The sequence below is a fragment of the Giraffa tippelskirchi genome, chromosome 7, assembly GCF_054371585.1.
Source record: "Giraffa tippelskirchi isolate mGirTip1 chromosome 7, T2T-mGirTip1v1.2.pri, whole genome shotgun sequence".
NCBI classification, from domain to species: domain Eukaryota; kingdom Metazoa; phylum Chordata; class Mammalia; order Artiodactyla; family Giraffidae; genus Giraffa; species Giraffa tippelskirchi.
The window spans coordinates 47,177,791-47,189,216 of record NC_137281.1 but is presented as its reverse complement, the minus strand read 5'-3'; the positions used below and the strand labels follow the sequence as shown (position 1 = coordinate 47,189,216).

At 47.3% G+C, this 11,426-nt stretch overlaps 1 long non-coding RNA gene across 1 annotated transcript; it reads left to right on the top strand.

Annotated features, from left to right (window-relative positions):
• The first annotated feature begins 1,231 nt into the window (after positions 1-1,231).
• Positions 1,232-10,386, top strand: LOC145514361 (uncharacterized). Its single transcript, XR_014060085.1, has 4 exons — positions 1,232-1,321; positions 8,372-9,023; positions 9,252-9,544; positions 10,008-10,386. It is a non-coding gene; the product is annotated as an uncharacterized LOC145514361 (long non-coding RNA).
• The last annotated feature ends 1,040 nt before the right edge of the window (positions 10,387-11,426 follow it).

Here is an 11,426-nt window from a genome sequence, read left to right as displayed (position 1 = left end):
CAAATAAATGCTGCCTGCAGAGAAGTGCAGCAAAGGAAGTGCAAAGGAAGCCACAATTAGGTTAAAAGTAAGAGGATAGGAAAAGATGTACCTTGGTAACACTAACCAGTAGAAAGCTACAGTGGCCATACTAGCACCAGACAAGGTAGATTTCATATCAAAGAATATTTCGAGGTACATAGAAGTCCATCACCAAGATAAAGGCATCAGTTCATCAAGACACAAATGTTGAATGTGTATACTAACAGCTTCAAGACACATGAAGTGAAAACTGATAGAGCTGCAAGGAGAAACAGAGAAATCACAGTTATCACCAGCAATTTCAGTACCTGGGCTCAGTCAGGGTTCAGCCAGAGGAGCAGAACCTGCAGAAGATGTGTTTGTATCAAGCAGATGAGAAGTCCGTCACGCAGTTGTGGCGGCTGCAAAGCAAGTGTGACTTGATGTGTGTGCAGACACAGCCAATGCTGTTGTTCACAGGAGGAATTTTTTCTTTCCTTGGGGAAGCCTCAGCCCAGCTATTAAGGTCCTTTGACCAATTAAGTCAGGCCCACCCAGAATCGTCTCCTCTATTTAAAGTTCAGCTGATTAAAGTCTGTAATCACATCTGCAAAATTTGTTCTGAGCAGCACCCAGATGAGCGTCTGACTGGGAGACTGGAGACTGTACCCCAGCAAAACAGACACGTCCGGAAGCATCACAGCCCCCTCCCTCAACAAGTAGAAAATCAGTGACAACACAGAGCACTTGGAAAACATTGTCATTAACTTTATCTGATTGGCATGTACAGGGCATTCCACCCAACAACAGTAGAACACACATGGAAAATTCATCCAGATGGACTAGATTCTGGACCATAAAATAGACCTCAATAAATTTAAGAAGATTAAAACCATACAAAGTATGTTTCCTGATCACAAGGGGACCAGGAAGCTGGGAAGTGGTGGAGTTGGGAGTGGAACAGAGCCTGTCTTCCTTTGAAAGATGCACCCCCTTTCTGCTACTCAGGCTGCCTCCTTGATGCCCAGGGGTGAGCGGGTCTGTGCCTGGTGGGCTGGGAACATCTGGCACCCAGCCCTAGGTGCATCTTGTCAGCTGCTCACAGTTGCCGGTGAGTCTTTGTTTTGAGGACCAGGCTGCACTAGCGCTTGTGTCATCACAAAGGGCCGCCTGTGCTCCACCCTGGGTGCGCTTGTCTTCGGGTGAACTGACACAGCTGGCATTTCTCTCTGAGGACCCAGAGATGCAGTAGAGAGAACATGATGAATGGACATGGGCCATCGAGGGAGCCATCTGGGGAGCTGGTGTCCTGTCATTCAAGGTACAAAAGCACTGAAGAAGGAGGTTTGTTCTGGCACGCTAAGGGGCAAACCCAGGCCTGTGCTGTACCCTCCAAACACTGCCATAACCCTCTCCAACAGAACCTGGGGCAGTGGAGGCAGTGTGCCCTGAGTCAATGCAGGGGTCCGTACGTCACTCTCTCACCCACACACTAGGAGAGCAGGTCCTGCTCCAAAATGTCTTGAACTTGGAACTTAAGACAATAACTGAGGGAAATATTAAGGTGGGGACATGTTGTACTGCTATCACTGTGTCTCTGACCCCTGGTGGGCTTCTGAGCTGCCTGCTAGAGGTCATTCCATGACCTTCCAGCCCAAAGGCCATCTGAGCATCTATCAAAACTCGCAAATGACCAGCACATTGTCTTGCTTACTCATCTGCTTTTGTAGTAAGTTTGGGTAGAAAGTGGTTTTGGAAAAAAAGAGTCAGATCCAAACAGATGTTACATGAGATATGTTATGTGAACCATGGATGATGAAATGATGGGTTCTCATACATGGCCCTGAAAGCTCTGGCAGAATGGGGAGTGGCTCGTTCCCATGTGGCATGTGGCAAAGAAGGTCTAATTTTGGAACTGGGTGAGCTTTTCTGAGGCCATAGGAATGGCAAAGCAAAGGAGAGGCCTTCCCTATACTTATCTGGTGATTGACAGGTGATAATGTTTTATTGGAGCAGAAACATTTCCGGACTAATTTATTCCATCACTCATCTGGGTTAAAAGGAGAGGGGGTGCTGGGGAAAGAAGGAGAAAGTGGGAGTGGATTAAGGGGGGGCTAAGTTAAATGCATTTGCCAAACCACACATACCGTGTGCCCAACTTTCATAACTAAACGAAACGCTGCATTAATCACAACAAATTAAAACACTATTTATTGAGGGATGGAGGGGTCCAACTTTTTGTAACTTGTGGAATTTCCTCTTCCCCTGTTTTCCTCTCCCTTCTCCCCAGCCTCATTCCTGATTGGCAAATGAACTTGTTTTTCTTGCCACGTGAGTCCATGGAAATCAGAATACTAGCCTGACAGGAAGCGCCATGTTCTACAGTTACCCTGGGAGTGGGGAGGTCAGTTCTTCCTCCTGGCACTGGGCGCCCCAGGCAGCCCGGGCATATGCCCTTGTGTCCCGCTTCCACTCCTCCTGCCAAGGCCAGTCACCATCAGGACGCAGTCAGGCTTCTTTATTGCGGCGAAGTGAAACTTGCTCACTGAATTCTTTCCACAGTTGAACCGCTGCCTGGCTCACTTCTTACAGAGGGTAGGTTGACTCTTGTGATCCACAGCTTCTGGAAGCTCCTCGGTCTGTAATGCAGGCCACAAGGGAATGTGACGCTCTTTTGTCTCTCCTAGGAGTTTTGTGACTTTTCAGTCCTGTTCCATTGACCGAACCGCCGAGACTGCCCCGTTGCCTCCTCCCTCTGCCCCAAGGTGCAGAATTGGAGCTGGGAGGGAAAGACTATCCCCAGATGTGGGGGAGTGACAGCTGCGAGAATGGAAAGGGAAGGTTTGGGGAGCTCTGGAATAAAGGGCTCGGGGTGAGCCATGAGAATTGGGGGAGGAAGAGGGTGCAGCAGGTTATGAACTGGGCTCTGAAGGCAGGGGTGAGAGGAGCTGTGCCATCTGAGAGGCATCCACTCAGATGATGGGCCAGGCCCTTCCCAAGGTGCTGATGCCTGCTTCTTACCCTCAAGGGGACTCCTCAGGTTGTCAGGAAACGGTAGTGTGAGAGATGAACTTCTGTCACCATGCTGCCTGTCTTCAGTATACCCTGGAGTCTGTTTTTAAAGGAAGTGTCTAGACTTGCTATGTTGGTAAGGCTAAAAAAAAAAATATTTGGAAAAACAGATATTCATTGGCTAACTAATATTTTGGGTAGATTTAGCTTTCCCCACGTCAGGTTTGCTTGAAGAGGAGATGGACCACATCGGGGAAAAGGAGGAGGAAGATGCGTTCATTCATTAAAAGTACTTGTTGGGTTAGAATTGCAGGCTTGCCTTAGTCAAACAGATGGTGCTGACCTCTGTCACCAGAGCATGCCATTTCTCTGTCACAGTCAAGTGTCGGGTTCCCACAGACCCACTGGATCAGATCACTTACTGGCCATCAGGATTTTCTCTTTAAACTCCAACCCGTCTCTCCCCATCTTCCCAATATGGATGATATATCACCATTCAAGTTAGGTTGATAACCTGTGTTTGTAATTTTGTTTATAGCAGTGATTCTCACAGGTTGGGTGGGTGGCCCCAGGCCAAGAGCATCAGCATCCCTGGGAACTTGTTAGAAGTGCAGAGTCTCAGGCCCCACTCCAGATTTGCTGGATCAGAAACTCTACGGTGAGGGAGGGGCAAGCCCATCTGCTTTTAATGAGCCCTCTATGTGATTCTGACATGGTTTGAGAACTTCTGGCCTTTGGAACTGTGTGTGCACTTTAAATGGGTGAATCTTACGCAGGTGAATTATATCTCAATAAAGATTACAAATAGACCATGTGAAGCAAAGATTATGACCCTGTTTTGTGGGGTTTATAGCATGTCAAAGTAAATGTATGACAACAAAACACAAACGATGGAAAGAGGAAATGAGAGCATATATACTGTTGTAAAGTTATTTCACTGTATGTGAAGTGCTTTAATATTATCTGAAGACAGACATACGTTAAAGTTAGATATTTTAAGCCCTGTTTTAAGCAACCACTAAAAACTAAAAGAAGAGATATAATCAATAAGACTACAGCAGAGGTAAGATGGAATCATAAAAAAATACTCAATCCAATAGAGGGAAGAAAATAGTGACAGCATTTTAAAAAGAACAGATAACACATTGAAAAATTAATAGTAAGATGATAGATTTAAATTCAAATTCCCAATGAAAAGATAGAGATGATAAGACTGTATAGGAAACTATTTCCCAACTATGTGGACACGACTGAGCGACTAAACTGAATTGAACTGATGTACTCTCTCAAGAAAAATTATTTAACATAAAAACATAGATGGATTAAAAGTAAACAGAGAAAGCTATACCATGAAAATGCAAATCAAAAGAAAACTGGGGCAAAGATGTTACCATCATATAAACATCAGAACAAGGAAAATTGCCAAAGATGAACAGGGACATTTTATAGTAATAAAAGTGTTATTCTACAAGAAAACGTAACACTATAAATGTGCCCACTCCCGCACATGAAACAAAAAGTAAAGTAGAAATAGAAAAATGCACAAACATAGTTGGCAACTTCGATATGCCTCTCTGTAAGTTATGGAACAAGTAGACTGAAAATCAGTAAGGATATATCGATAGAAATCTTAATCACAATATCATCCAAGTTGATCTACTTGACATTTATTGGACGATCTTCCCAATATCAGCAGAGCACACATTTTTTACAAGTACACATGGAACATTCACAGAGTACGCTGGGCCATGACACAAATCTTAACAAATTTAAAAGAAGTTAAAGTTATGTGAAGTATATTGTCTGGCCAGAATTAAACTAAAAATCACTAATATGTAACTCCAAACACTGGAAATTAAACAATAAACTTTCAAGTAACGTATGGGTCAAAAAATCAAGAGAAATTAGAAAATAATTTAATTGAACAGAAAAGAAAGCACAATGTATCACAGTTTATAGGATACTGGTAAGGCAGTGCTTAGAGGGAAATTTATAGCATTAGGCATACACATTGGTAAAGAAGAAAGGTCTCGAAGCAATAATCTAAGCAATAAGCTACCCATAAGAGCCTAGAAAAAAGAACACAATAAATTCAAAGTAAACAGAAGAAAGGAAACTATAAAGATAAGAACAGAAACCAATGAACTTGGAAACAGAAAAATAATAGAGGAAAATCAACAAGATCAAAAGCTGGTTCTTTGAGCAAAACAGCAATTGAAAAGCCTTAGCCAGACTGATCAAGGCAAAAAAGAGCAGTCACAATTACCAATATCCAAAATGAAAGAGGGACATCACTACAGATCCTACGGACATAAACTGTAATAATAAGGACAATAAGAGAATAGTAACCTTTATGACAGTGAATTTATGAAATCAATGAACAAATTTCTTGAATCACACTCACTATTGAAGTTCACTAAAAGAGAATTAGATAACACAAACAGCTCTGTATAAAGTTTCAATTCCTACTTACACATTTTCCTACAAAAGTAAACTCTAGGACTAAGTACTAGCTAGGTACTAGGTAGCTAGTAGCTGGTGAATTCTACCAAACATTTAAGATATAAGCAATTCCACTTCTACACAAACTCTTCGAGAAAATAGGAGATGAGGGAATACTTCCCAACTCAATTTATGATGCCAGAATAATGCTAATACCAAAACCAGACAAAGATATTGCAAGTAGAGTATAGATCAATATCCCTCATAAATGTAGACTCAAAAATTCTTAAAATTTTAGCAGATCAAATCCAACAGTATATAAAAAGAGTGACACATCACCACCAATTCTGTTTACCCTAGGAATACAAGATTGATTCAGCATTTTGAAACAAATTAATGTAATTCACCATGTCAGTGGTCTAAAAGAGAAAAACCACACTATCACCTCAAATATATGGAAAAAGCATTTAGCGTCCATTATTGTTGTTTTTTTTTAAGAAAAACTGTGGTAATTAGGACTAGAAAAGAACTTTAGCCTCTAATGTTGTTGTTGTTTAGTCGCTAAGTCATGTCCAACTCTTTGTGACCTCATGGACTATAGCCTGCCAGGCTCCTCTGTCCTCCACTATCTCCTGTAGTTTGCTTAAATTCATGCCCATTGAATCGGTGATGCTATCTAACCATCTCATCCTCTGCCACCCCCTTCTCCTTTCTCAGAATCAGGGTCTTTTCCAATGAGTCAGCTCTTTGAATCAGGTGGCCAAAATATTGGAGCTTCAGCTTCAGCTTCTGTCCTTCCAATGAATATTCTTGACTTCCTTTAGGATTGATTTGTTTGATCTCCTTGCAGTCCAAGGGACTCTCAAGAGTCTTCTCCAGCACTATAGTTTGAAAGCATCAATTTTTTGGCACTCAGCTTTCTTTATAGTCCAGCTCTCACATTGGTACATGACTACCGGGAAAGCCATAGCTTTGACTATACGAACCTTTGTTGGCAAACTGATATCTCTGCTTTTTAATATGATGTCTAGTTTTGTCATAGCTTTCCTTTCATGTAGCAAGCGCCTTTTAATTTCATGACTGCAGTCACCACCCACAGTGATTTTGGAGCCCAAGAAAATAATATCAGTCACTGCTTCCACTTTCCCCCCTTCTGTTTGCCATGAAGTGATGGGACTGGATACCATGATCTTCATTTTTTTTAATGTTGACTTTCAAGCCAGCTTTTTTACACTCCTCTTTAACCTTCATCAAGAGACACTTTAGTTCCTTTTCACTTTCTACCATTGGAATGGTATCATCTGCATATCTGAGGTGGTTGATATTTCTCCTGGCAATCTTGATTCCAGCTTGTGATTGACCTGGTCCAGCATTTCACATGATGTGTCCTGCATATAAGTTAAATAAGCAGAGTGACAATATATAGCCTTGTCATTATTCCTTTCCCAATTTTGAACCAGTCCATTGTTCCATGTCTGGTTCTGTTACTTCTTGACCCACATACAGGTTTCTCAGGAGACAAGTAAAGAACTCAGGAGACAGATACTCCCATCTCTTTAAGAATTTTCTACAGTTTGTTGTGATCCATACAGTCAAAGGCTTTTAGTGTAGTCAAGGAGCAAGTGTTTTGTGTCTATATTATGGTGGGGTAGCCTCATCAGAAACACTTGCCAGGTCATCCAACTGTGCATCTGGAAGGGGCAAAATTGACTGTGTATAAGTTATACCCCAGGAAACCAGTTATAACATATAAGCCAGTACCATGGGATCTCCGTGGTAGGTGCTCAAAGAAAAGGGGATCCCACCATGGCAGCCCTCCTGTCTATTTGAGGGGGACAGGAAAGGTATCCCACAGGTAGAGGAGACCCCCATGGGCTTGGATGGGAGGAGATGCTCCGGACAGAGAGGGAATCCCTCCAGAGGCCAGAGAGAAGGAGCAGCCTTGCCGGAAGAAGCTGAGCAGTAGAGGCAAAGGTTCTCTCCCACTCCTTCCTGCTTTCACCTCTCCAGTGGGTCAGGGAGGTGAGGCTGGCCGGCCTGCCCCAACCCTTGCCCAGTGACACGTCCCTCACTAGCTCCATGCATCTTCTGGGGCTTTCCAGCACAGGGTCAGAGGTCAGCAGCATTTGGGAAGGGACCCAGCGTCTGAGGATTTATCCAATTGACGTTGCCCCAACAGCTCACCCATGACTAAGCAAACTCTTTTTCCTGAAGATGCCAACCCTCTTGCCCCCTCTCCAGTCCAGCTCTTGGACCTTGGGCATACAAGGTGCCACGTGGGAAACAGGACTCCTCCTTGTGGTGCCCCTGTGCCAGGTGCAGCCACAGAGAAAGGCTTAGTGAAAACTGGGGCCAAAACAAGAAATGGTTAAGGTAACCCAGGCAGGCGGTGCTTGCTAGCGGCTGACATGGTGACGGATGTGCTGGGAGAGCAGACGCCAGCGAGCTGGTGTTAGAGTGTCACCCTGCCTCCCGTCTCTTGTTCACAGCCGGGAAGACCCCAAGCCAGCTGGTGGTACTTCCTCCCCCATGAGGAGAGCTGTGTGTCCCTGTGACTGATTCCACTTCCTTAACAGGGCTCCATCTCCAAGACGCCTGCTCCCCATCCTACCCCCGGGCCATCCTGTGTGCTCTGTAGCCTGGTGTGTCCCTGACCTGGTGGCATGGGGGCCGAGGGCCCAGGTCTCCCAGCAGCACAGGGCAAGAGCGATGACCGTGCGCGAAAGATCCCTTTGGAAAGTGGGAGGAATTGGCTATTTAACATATTTTTCTGCCATCCCCCCAAAGGTGCAGCCAACTGGAAAGCTATTTTAGCAGGAGACTAGAAAGGAAAAGGCAATTTTTCTTGGCCACATGGTCTCAGTTTCCTCTGCTGGACCACGGGCAGGGCTGACACCTTGTCATTTCCCCATCTCAGGTTGTGGGCACCTCTCAAGTCTGCAATAAGGCACCACTGTTTACACAAGCAAAACGACCAGCGATGAAAGGAAAAACCCCAGGACCACAAAGATGGTGTTCACGGGTGTGAGGAAAGTGCCACAGGCATTAGACGCAGTGATGCTGTTCCCATCATCTTCTCGTTCAGCAAGTGCTCTGATGGCTGTGTTTGGGGACATCTCCTTGCTAGCCCTCGGTTCCTGCCTGCCTTGGCTGGGCTTGCACTGGGACTCATGCACACACAGGAAACATATGCTCACTTACACAGACATGCACACACTCATGCACGCACAAGGCACACATGCAGACATGTGAACACACGCTCGCCTACACACTCACACGCACACCCCGTGGGGTTGCCCTAGGGGAGTGAGACAACTGGAGTGTTCTGACTACTACACTGTGAATCACCCTCCCCGCCCCCGAAGTAGATGGGGCTGTGGTTGCTCATTGTTGTTTTGGTGACGGGAATGCTGACAACATCTTAGATTACAGGGGCCCCAGGAAGAGGAGTCCCGGCTGGCCCAGTGACCTTCCTCCTGGGAGGACCGGCTCCCACCCCAGGCCTCACATCCAGGGGCATCTTTTTCCTGCTGGGACACTGGCTTTGTCAGACTGGGTCATGCTGACGGGTAAGCAAACTTGGCCTCGTTTTCCCCTCTCCTTATAAATCAGCCCACAACGGGAGGCCATATGCTTTGCCAGAAGCCTCTGAAAACAATAGTTGCTCTTCCCCGCCGGCCCTGGTAGCAAGCATGGAGGGCCTGGGCTGCCCCACCCCCTGGCTCTCCTAGGCGACATGTTTGCAGGGAGGTGAGCCAGGCTTGGGTCACAGGCTGCAGAGTTTTTTTTGGCACCAGTCTCTTCTGCCGGAAAGCACCAGAGGGCTGAAGAGTCAGACAAGAGCTCTAAACAATAAGTGCGAGCTGCAGTCCCCTGAAACATGGCAGGGGTCCCTCTTCTCCCTGAAGAAGGTAGCTCAGTCCAGACGGGGTCGGCCACTTGAACGTGCCAGCCAGGATGCAGGAGCTGCATCTGCCTGGCTCCTCTGCTGAGATGAGGACGGAGGGAAGTGAGCTGCCCTCTCTGGGAGGGCCGGACCATCGTGGTGTCGCCCAGAGGACTTGAGGAAGCAGTCTGTGACCATGACGGGGTGGGTTCCAGAGCAGCAGCTGATCAGACAAACCCTCGGGGACACTGGACTCTGGATGGTCCACATGACTGCCCAGGGGAGGGAGGGGGTCCTGGGGGCAGCAAGGTTTGGGAGTGTCCTCTGTCACCAGGTGGGGCAGTTAGGAGTCTGGCCCAAGGTCAGCGCCTGCTGAGGTCCTGCCTCCCGCCCCAAGCAAGACAGCTAGGGGAGTCGGCGCTGCTGGCAGGAAAGCCTTTGCACGTGGAGGGGGGTGGACGCCAGAAGGTCTGGGCTTGCCTGGTATTGCCCACAAAGACCCTCAAAGCTGACAGCCTCTCCCGTCTTGCCGGGGTCCGCAGAGTCCCAGCATCCTCTGTGCCCACGCCCGGGGGACACAGAGCCCGGCCCCACACTGCAGACTCGTGTTCAACCCGAGAACCCACACGTTCTATTAATAACCAAGTTCTCCTTGATAAACTTGCAGATGGTATTGACCGCAGGAAGGAAAATCTCCTCCAGGTGCCTAAATGCAGCAGCCTCTCTGTAATTAGAACAAGCCTGGATGATGCCAGGTAAAGTGATAAAGGAAAGTCTGCCTCACTCCATCCGAGGGTGCTTTTTGTGGAAGCAGATTATGAATCACGACCCTGACAACATCCCCCCACAGTTTATTTAGGGTTATTTTGACTTGAAGAAGTCTCCGTAAATTGAACCTCAGAAATGCTGAGCAAATCCCAAATGTGGTTTATAGAAAGTTTGAAGTAGTCCAGCTTAATTCCAGATTGCCTGTATTTTTTTTTTTTTTACATCTGTGAAATCAAAACCAGACAGATGCTTTATTAAAATGCAGTGCCTAATGCTAATTTTTTTCCCATGGCTAATGTAATCGGTCCCGACTTTTTTGGTTTCTCTGGGTGTTTATCTTGGAGTGGCTCGAACCTCATCCATCCTCTTTCTCCTCCTCCCATGAGGTCCCTGGTCCCTCTTCTCCGCAGAGGGTCTCGGGAAGGAGCTTAGGCAGGGAGGCAGGGACAAGAGCGGCTGCTGGGGTCTGTTTCCCAGACCCTCCTGCTGGGACCACGGCTTCTAGCCCGCTAGGCTCAGCCTCTCCCTCCATTCCTCCTTCTGTGACCCGGTTTCCACTCAGCAACTCTGGTCTGGCCTGAAGCTGATTCACACTCACTGTTTCCGTGCAAACCATGAGCATTCATTACCCCCTGCCACCACCCCTGCTTTTGCCCAGGCCGCTACCCCACCCAGAGTGCCCGCCTTGTTGGGCTGAGAATGCCCCCTCTCCCCCACTCTCCCAGTGCCTGTTTCCCCAAGTCTGTGACACCTCCCCCACCCCAAACACCAGACTCGCTCCCTCCCCCAAGCTCCCATGTCATCCTGAAGCATCTGTGACATCGTGGGAGACCGTCATCCAGAGCGCTGACTCCCAAGAGTTGCCCAGGCTGCTGTGCTAAGAAAGACTCTGAGGCTGTGTGACTGGGCAGAACATTGTGTTCTTCTTCATTGATGCTGTCGTGTGCAGGAAGGAGGAGGTGACAGCTCTGGGCAGACTCCTGCCAAACATGGTCTTGACCCTCCATGCTCTAAACTGCCAGAGCGTCAGAACCCCTGGAGGCTCGTTAAGCACGGATCCCAGTCCCAGAGCTTCTGGTCCAGGAGGTGGGGTCACTGATGCTTGTCCCAGGTTGGCCTCCGCCTCCCTGGGGGCCCTGTTAGAGGTGCAGGCGCTTACCCTGCTGAGACCCACTACATGAGAGTCCACATTTTAGAAAGACCCCCAGGTGGCTCCTGTGTCTACCAGAGTTTGAGAATGCTGGCCTAGCCCCTCAGCTCCTTGGTGCAGGGACTCCATGTCCTGTGTCACCAGCAGCTTCTGCACATACTTGTGGGG